The 9,059-nt window shown below is 46.9% G+C and overlaps 1 protein-coding gene across 3 annotated transcripts in view; it reads left to right on the top strand.

Moving 5' to 3' along the window:
* The first annotated feature begins 3,515 nt into the window (after positions 1-3,515).
* The window catches only part of ZNF343 (zinc finger protein 343), a 33,628-nt gene continuing 28,084 nt past the window's right edge, over positions 3,516-9,059 (top strand). For all 3 annotated transcript variants that reach the window (XM_032142999.2, XM_032143001.2, XM_058432882.1), the window contains exon 1: positions 3,516-3,732. The gene's annotated coding sequence lies outside the window, so the exon portion shown is untranslated. The remainder of the gene's footprint in view (positions 3,733-9,059) is intronic.

Below are 9,059 nucleotides of genomic sequence, written 5' to 3'. Positions count from 1 at the left end.
CTATTTTTGGGGGGATTTTTTTTTTTTTTGATAGAGAAGTGGCCTATGTTGCCCAGTCTGGTCTTGACCTCCTGAGCTCAAATGATCCTCCTGCCTTGGCCTCCCAAAGTGCTGGGATTACAGGGGTGAGCCACTGTGACTGGTCCAATTTATTTTTCCATTTGTTGCTTCTGCTTTTGGTGTCACATCTAAGAAACAATTTTTCAGATGCAAGGTAATGAAAATTAACCCTTATGCTTTCTTCTAAGAGTTTTAGCTTTTATATTTAGATCTTTATTGTCTTTGAGTTAATTTTTGTATACAGTGGGAGGTAGAGGTCCAACTTCATTCTTTTACTTGTGGTTATCCAGTGTTCCAGCACGATTTATTGAAAAGGCTATTCTTTCCCCATTAAATGGTCTCGGCATCCTCGTTGAAAAGCAATTGACCATTTCTCTATAGTTTCATTTCTGGACTTTCAGTCCTATCCATTGGTCTACGTTTACCTTTACGGCAGTACCACACTGTTTTAATTACTGAAGCTTTGTATTAAGTTTTAAAATTAAGAAGAGTGCGTCCTCCAACCTTGTTCTTTTTCAAAATTGTTTTGGCTATTCTGGGTCCCTTAAAATTCCATATGAACTTTAGGATCAACTTTTCCATTTCTGCAAAAAGGCCATTGGAATTTTGACAAGGATAGCACTGAATCTGTAGATTGCTTTGAGGAGTAATGCCATTTTAACAATATTAAGCCTTCCAACCCATGAACACAGTATGTAGTTTCATTTATTTGGAGCTTATACAGTTTCTTTCAGCAATGATTTGTAATTTTCGGTGTACAAATCTTGTGCCTTCCTAGTTAAGGTTATTCCTAAATATGTTATTCTTTTTGATGCTATTGCAAATGGAACTATTTTCTTATTTTCAAATCGTTTGCTAGTTATAGAAATGTAGGGTTTACTATATACAAGATCACATCATCGGTGAATAGAGATAGTTTTACTTCTTCCTTTCCCATTTGGATGGCTTTTCTTTTTCTTGTCTAATTGCTATAAATAGACCTTCCAGTAGAATGTTGAATAGAAGTGGCAAAAGTAGGCATCCTTGTCTTGTCACTGACCTTAGGGGAAAAGTTTTCAGTTTTCACCATTGAGTATGATGTTAGCTGTGGGTCTGCCAAAATTGCATCCCATGCTGTGAATGTAGGCTTCAAGACTGCTGAAGAGCCAGGGAGGAAAGCAGGGTGAGGGGCAAGTAAAACATTGCAAAATTTTCCTAATTTTCTTTTTTATGAATAGACTTCATTTTTAGAGGAATTTTATATCCACAGCAAAATTAAACAGAAGGGATAGAGATTTCCCATTGATGTCACATCTGTCCTTGTATTTTTAACTCAACTGTTCCATAGATTTTATTCGCGTGATGAATAACAGTCACATGGAGCACAGAGGGATGCTGAGGGAGGGCTCCAGGTCAAGGGCTGGATTTGAAACTGTCCCAATTGTCCCACAGAATTGATGTTTATGGTTTCTTTGAATAAACAGAAATTGGTCCTTCCAGGCCAGGTGCGGTGGCTCATGCCTGTAATCCCAGCACTTTGGGAAGCTGAGGTGGGAGAATCACCTGAGCCTAGGAATTTAAGATCAGCCTGGGCAACACGGTGAAACCCCATCTCTACAAAAAATAAAAAAAAATTGCCAGGTGTGGTGGCATGTGCCTGTAGTCCCAACTACTCGGGGCTGAGGTGGAAGACTCACGTGAACCCAGGAGGTTGAGGCTACATGAGCGGTGATCATGCCACCACACTCTAGCCTGGGTGACAGAGCAAGACCCTGTAAAAAAAGAAAAAAAGAAAAGAAAAGAAAAAGAAAAGGAAAAGGAAAGAAAAGAAATGGACTCCCCCAGTTTTAAAACTTGAGGTCACATTTGTCCTGAGTTCCTTTCTCAGGAACACCAACCATCAGGCCTCCCAGATAGTATTAAGGAGCTGCAACTTAACAAATCATTGCATATGGACAATGAGAACCCACACTCCTCATCAGTCATGATTGCCTAACCAATCACCTCTTTCCTGTTCCAACTTACCTCTCCCTAATTTCTGTTTTCCCATACATAGTTACATTTCTTCCCTGCTATACAAATCCCTGATTTTGGTCAATCAGGGAGATGGATGTGAGACTGATTTCCCATCTTCTTGGCTGCAGCACTCAATTAAAGCCTTCTTCCCTTGCAATACTCGTTGTCTCAGTGATTGGCTTTCTGACTGGCAACCAGCAGGACCTAGACCCAACCCCTGGTGTTTCAGTAAGAGATTCTGCCCAGTACTAACATGGCAGCCTCCAAGACAAGAGAAGGGAATTGGTCCTTTCTGTGAAAGGCAGGACAGAATATCAAGAAATGTTTGTCTGTCTCCTGGCTCACAATGGCCTTGGGGCCATGTTCTCTATCTCCTGAGTACTGGAGAACAGAGAAGTCTCAGAAGGCTGATATTGGGAAGGTGAAAAGAAATAAGAGGATGGAAGGAGGTGTTGGAGAAAATAAAAACAAAATCTCCTGCTAACCCAGAAAATCCCCTTCACAAACGTAGAAAAGAAGAACAGTTTTATTACCAAATAATATTGAACTGGACTGGGAAGCACATCATAGACAATCTGCTAACCAGATGCCAGACAGAAAGGGATCTTACTTTTTATCTAGTTGGGCAGATACAATCTATTACAAACATGTCCTCAAAATTAATGGTAATTTGCCCCCTTGTAAGAGGATTTGACATTGTTTGCTGTACAATTTTTCATAATTCATTCTAAATTCACCTGGTAATTGGAGTAGCCATCTACACTAGTTAATTGCCTTTATCAAAAAGAAAAAATAAAACTTTTATCTATGACAAGCGGGCGGTTACCAGTTTGGAGCTAGGCACCTAAGTTAAACTCCCAAGGTGACAGGGAGATAAGGGCACTATCTTCTTCATTGTTTACATTTCAAAGAGATGGCTCATCAGGCCTTTGGGGGAAACATTCCTATTTTGTAAAGCTGGCAGGTGCTTATTCAGCCTTTCGAAAGTATCAGGTACGTATCAAAGGAGCACTGATACATAGATTTCTCATGGAAATACTCCAAGGGCGTGAGGTCAGGTTTATTTCCCCTTCAGTAACAAGTAAAATTTAATTCAATGTGTATTTGCCATTAAGATTTAAACGCTCCTCCTATGAGCTGAAGGTCTGATCCGCAAACCCCTAACTGCCGTGTTACAGAAGGTACCAGCGTAGCACTATGTAAGTGCTGACGTAAGGTAGTTCGCGTGCTATGGAGCCTCAGCCCAGGGAATTCAGTCGGTCCGGTGCAGGACACTCTGTAGCCAACGCACGCCTGACAGCCAGCGCACTGCTCCCGCTAGATTCGCCAATCAGAAATGACTTCCCCCGTTGACCCCCAGCTTCCGGAAGCGCCTGCGGAAGCTGCCGCAGAGGCTTGTGGGGAGTGTAGTCTTTTTTTTTTTTTTTTTTTTTTTTTTTGCAGAACGGGCCGAGGGGACAGAGACTTCACTCGGTAGCCAGAACCTGTTTTCAGCATGAGTATTTTAAGCAGAGACGGAAAGGCTGTCACTGCAGTAGCTGCTGTCCTAGAAAAATAACCATTGCACGGTCCAGAAGCGGCTCTGTGGCGGCCAGTGGGAGCCGAAGCCTACGAGGATGTTGGGAACTGTAGTTCTGGCGTCGGTCGGCGGCCGAGGTTCTGGGCCCACTGGCTCTGGTGAGCGCGGCCTCCGGGGCTCCTTGGCCCCAGGATGCCCTCTCTCGTGGGGAAAGGAGGGTCGGGAAAGGCCGGGCGTAGGTTAGGTCGCGGGGTAGAGTGTGGCCGATGGGGAGTGCGGGTTGGAGATACTTGGTTTTCGGAGGAAGGGGCTCGGCTCGCGGTGCTCATTGGGGCGGGGCGATGGGGTGAGCCCCTGCTTGCCCGGACCTCCGCGGACCTTTTTTCCCCTCGGGGGGACGAGAGTGACCTAGAACTCTAATGTCTGTCTTGAACCAGGAGGGATTATTCTGGGTCAACCAGTTTTCGAATAGGGAGGGTGGCCCCAGTCGTGCGTCCTGGGGTTTATTTGGGCTGTGGGGATGAGTTCTGCCAGGGCCAAATGGACTAACATCCCTGCAGCTGGGGTGGGGACGTGGCTAGGTCCGCACATCCCTGGGTGGTTTTTGGCTGGGGAGCGTTTTGAGTCCTGCATCACCGAGTTTTTCTGTTTTTTTGGGTGGGGCTGGATATGTCCCAAGTGGTGACCGGGGTGGTTAGGGGGAGGCCATCTCAGGCCTTGATGCCTGATGGGCCTTGGTTTATTAGGGGTTGGGGGGGTGGAAGTGGAGGTGCGCTTGACGTGGTCAAAATATCCTGAGAGGGTCTGGGCGAGTGTCTTGGGTCAGGAGTCCCTGGGGTTTTTAGGGAGGTGAGGGAGGTTTTGTCCTCTGATAATGGTGGGCTGTATCACTCTGACATGCATCTAGGCAGCTTTTTTGATTGGGGGCAGGCCTTTTCTCTGGGACCTGTTGTCTCACGGTGTGTCATGTGGGAGGTGTCCCCTGTGCTTTGTGGCAAAGATCCTGGGTTTGGTCGTCATCTGGGTGGCCCGTCTGGCTGACTCCTTTCCTGGACTGCTTTTCCCTCACATGTTAGTGTGTCCGGAATTGGTGGGTTCTTGGTCTCACTGACTTCAAGAATGAAGCCACGGACCCTCGCGGTGAGTGTTACAGATCTAAAGGCGGCGTGTCCGGAGTTTGTTCCTTCTGATGTTCGGAATCGGAGTTTCTTCCTTCTGGTGGGTTCGTGGTCTTGCTGGCTCAGGAGTGAAGCTGCAGACCTTCGCAGTGAGTGTTACAGCTCTTAAGGTGGCACGTCTGGAGTTGTTCGTTCCTCCCGGTGGGCTCGTGGTCTCGCTGGCTTCAGGAGTGAAGCTGCAGACCTTTGCAGTGAGTGTTAACAGCTGGTAAAAGCAGTGTGGACCCAAAGAGTGAGCAGTAGCAAGATTTATTGCAAAGAGCGAAAGAACAAAGCTTCCACAGCGTAGAAGGGGACCCAAGCGGGTTGGCGCTGCTGGCTCGGGCAGCTTGCTTTTATTCTCTTATCTGGACCCACCCACGTCCTGCTGATTGGTAGAGCTGAGTGGTCTGTTCTGACAGGGCGCTGATTGGTGTGTTTACCATCCCTGAGCTAGACATAAAAGTCCTCCACGTCCTCATCAGATCAGTTAGACACAGAGTATTGACACAAAGGTTCTCCAAGGCCCCACCAGAGCAGCTAGATACAGAGTGTCGATTGGTGCATTCACAGACCCTGAGCTAGACACAGGGTGCTGATTGGTGTGTTTACAAACCTTGAGCTAGATACAGAGTGCGCATTGGTGTATTTACAATCCTTGAGCTAGACATAAAGGTTCTCCAAGGCCCCACCAGAGAGCAGCTAGATACAGAGTGTCGATTGGTGCATTCACAGACCTTGAGCTAGACACAGGGTGCTGATTGGTGTATTTACAATCCCTGAGCTAGACATAAAGGTTCTCCACATCTCCACCAGACTCAGAGGCCCAGCTGGCTTCACCCAGTGGATCCTGCACCAGGGCTGCAGGTGGAGCTGCCTGCCAGTCCCACACCGTGTGCTCGCACTCCTCAGCCCTTGGGTGGTTGATGGGACTGGGTGCCATGGAGCAGGGGGTGGCACTCGGGAAGGCTTGGGCTGCACAGGAGCCCATGGAGGGGGTGGGAGGCTCAGGCATGGAGGGCTGCAGGTCCCGAGCCCTGCCCTGTGGGAAGGCAGCTAAGGCCCGGTGAGAAATCGAGCGCAGCGCCGGTGGGCTGGCACTGCTGGGGGCCCCAGTACACCCTCTGCAGCCGCTGGTCCAGGTGCTAAGCCCCTCATTGCCCACATTGCCCAGGGCCGGCAGGCTGCTCTGAGGGGGCGGGGGGGGGCCGCCAAGCCCACGCCCACCCGGAACTCCAGGGGCCCGCAAGTGCCACACGCAGCCCCGGTTCTCGCTTCCACCTCTCCCTCCACACTTCCCTGCAAGCTGAGGGAGTAGGCTCCGGCCTTGGCCAGCCCAGAAAGGGGCTCCCACAGTGCAGCGGTGGGCTGAAAGGCTCCTCAAGTGCTGCCAAAGTGGGAGCCCAGGCAGAGGAGGCACCGAGAGCAAGCGAAGGCTGTGAGGACGGCCAGCATGCTGTCACCTCTCATTAGGGCCAAACATCTGGTTTGGGGCTGTGAAGGGTTAGGTATGGTGGGGAACTCTGACGGCTTCTAGTCAACAATCCAAATCACCTCTGGCATATGGTGAGTTCTGGATATCAGGCATTTAATTTTATTTTTCATTTTTTCATAGGGACAAATTTTAAACCTACCCAGTAGAGCCATTCAGTGAACTGCCACGGACTTGTCACCAGATTCCACATTTGTTAACTCATGGCCAATTTTGTTTCATCTACATCCCCTCAACCCTGTGTGTGGATACACTTTGAGAATTGTCAGACCCCACAGGGATTGGTCACTGCTGACATCATTACTGGCCCAAGCGGCTAAGGGTGTGGCGCTCCACAGCTAGACTTCAAATCTAGGCACTTTCTAGCATTGTCAATTTGAGGAAGGTATATAACTCATGGAGCTTTGGGGAGGTAAAACTTGTATGGTGTCTGGAATTGTCTCTGGTATACAGTAAGAGTTTAGTAAGTGTTAATTATTACTAATAGTATTACAACTTGAGGCCCATAGGCATTAAAGGGATAAATATGTAATAGCAGCTTGACAGGGCAGACTGTATTCGGATGTCCCCACGTGGCTCTGTCCCCTAGAAGCTGTTTACATTATTCTCTTTTCTGACAGATCTGAGGCTTTCTTGTTAAAGGAAAAGGAGGCCTGCTCTTTTATTTTTTGTTGAGACACAGTTTCACTCTTGTTGCCCAGGCTGGAGTGCAGTGGCACGATCTCGGCTCACTGCCACCTCCGCCTCCCGGGTTCAAGTGATTCTCCTGCCTCAGCCTCCCGAGTAGCTGGGATTACAGGCATGCACCACTATGCCCGGCTAATTTTGTATTTTTAGTAGACACGAGATTTCTCCATGTTGGTCACGCTGGTCTCAAACTCCTGACCTCAGGTGATCCACCTGCCCCAGGCCTCCCAAAGTGCTGGAATTACAGGCATGAGCCACCACCGCTCCCGGCCGGCCCACTCATTTTATTTTTTTATTTTTTATTTTTTTATTATACTTTAAGTTTTAGGGTACATGTGCACAACGTGCAGGTTAGTTACGTATGTGTACATGTGCCATATTGGTGTGCTGCACCCAGTAACTCATCATTTAACATTAGATATATCTCCAAATGCTATCCCTCCCCCCTCCCCCCACCCCACAACAGGCCCCAGTGTGTGATGTTCCTCTTCCTGTGTCCCTGTGTTCTCATTGTTCAATTCCCACCTATGAGTGAGAACATGTGGTGTCTGGTTTTTTGTCCTTGTGATAGTTTGCTGAGAATGATGGTTTCCAGCTTCATCCACGTCCCTACAAAGGACATGAACTCATCATTTTTTATGGCTGCATAGTATTCCATGGTGTACATGTGCCACATTTTCTTAATCCAGTCTATCATTGTTGGACATTTGGGTTGGTTCCAAGTCTTTGCCATTGTGAATAGTGCTGCAGTAAACATACGTGTGCATGTGTCTTTATAGCAGCATGATTTATAATCCTTTGGGTATATACCCAGTAATGGGATTGCTGGGTCAAATGGTATTTCTAGTTCTAGATCCCTGAGGAATCGCCATACTGACTTCCACAATGGTTGAACTAGTTTACAGTCCCACCAACAGTGTAAAAGTGTTCCTATTTCTCCACATCCTCCCCAGCACCTGTTGTTTCCTGACTTTTTAATGATGGCCATTCTAACTGGTGTGAGATGGTATCTCACTGTGGTTTTGGTTTGCATTTCTCTGATGGCCAGTGATGATGAGCATTTTTTCATGTGTCTTTTGGCTGCATAAATGTCTTCTTTTGAGAAATGTCTGTTCATATCCTTTGCCCACTTTTTGATGGAGTTGCTTGTTTTTTTCTTGTAAATTTATTGGAGTTCATTGTAGATTCTGGATATTAGCCCTTTGTCAGATAAGTAGATTGCAAAAATTTTCTCCCATTCTGTAGGTTGCCTGTTCACTCTGATGGTAGTTTCTTTTGCTGTGCAGAAGCTCTTTAGTTTGATTAGATCCCATTTGTCAATTTCGGCTTTTGTTGCCATTGCTTTTGGTGTTTTAGACATGAAGTCCTTGCCCATGCCTGTGTCCTGAATGGTATTGCCTAGGTTTTCTTCTAGGGTTTTTATGGTTTTAGGTCTAACATTTAAGTCTTTACTCCATCTTGAATTAATTTTTGTATAAGATGTAAGGAAGGGATCCAGTTTCAGCTTTCTACATATGGCTAGCCAGTTTTCCCAGCACCATTTATTAAATAGGGAATCCTTTCCCCATTTCTTTTTTTTTTTATTAATTTTTTTTGCACACACACAAAAAATAAACATTTTCTAAAAATACATACAAACAAAAAGATGCGTATCAAACATATTAGGAAGGTTGCACATGGGAAGTCGGGGAATAGAAATGGGGGGTGGGAGTTAAAATAAATGAGAGAGGGACTTTATATGGATCAGTGATAATAACTCAATCCTCTATTTGACAAAGAAGAGGGAGAAGGAAGAGGAAGAAAAAGAAAGTGGGATAAAGGATCAGAAAGGGAGGAAAATAGAAAAAATTAGAGTATGACTCCAGGGTAGACCTGTTTTGTTGTCACTGAGTTGGTTGGTTAGTTTGTCTGTTGTATTTTTCATGTTTCGCCAAGTTGGCCAGACTGGTCTCAAACTCCTAGCCCGAAGTGATCAACCCGCCTCGCCCCCCAGAGTGCCGGGACCACAGGCGTGAGCCACCACGTCCAGCCCCCACATTGCTTCTGGCCTCCGTGGTAGACCTCCCAGATGGAGCGGCCGGGCAGAGGCGCTCCTCACTTCTTCCCAGACGGGGCGGCCGGGCAGAGGCGCTCCTCACTTCTTCCCAGA

This window comes from Hylobates moloch, unplaced genomic scaffold, assembly GCF_009828535.3.
Source record: "Hylobates moloch isolate HMO894 unplaced genomic scaffold, HMol_V3 SCAFFOLD_21, whole genome shotgun sequence".
NCBI lineage: Eukaryota > Metazoa > Chordata > Mammalia > Primates > Hylobatidae > Hylobates > Hylobates moloch.
This window is presented reverse-complemented; position numbering and strand designations above follow the sequence as displayed.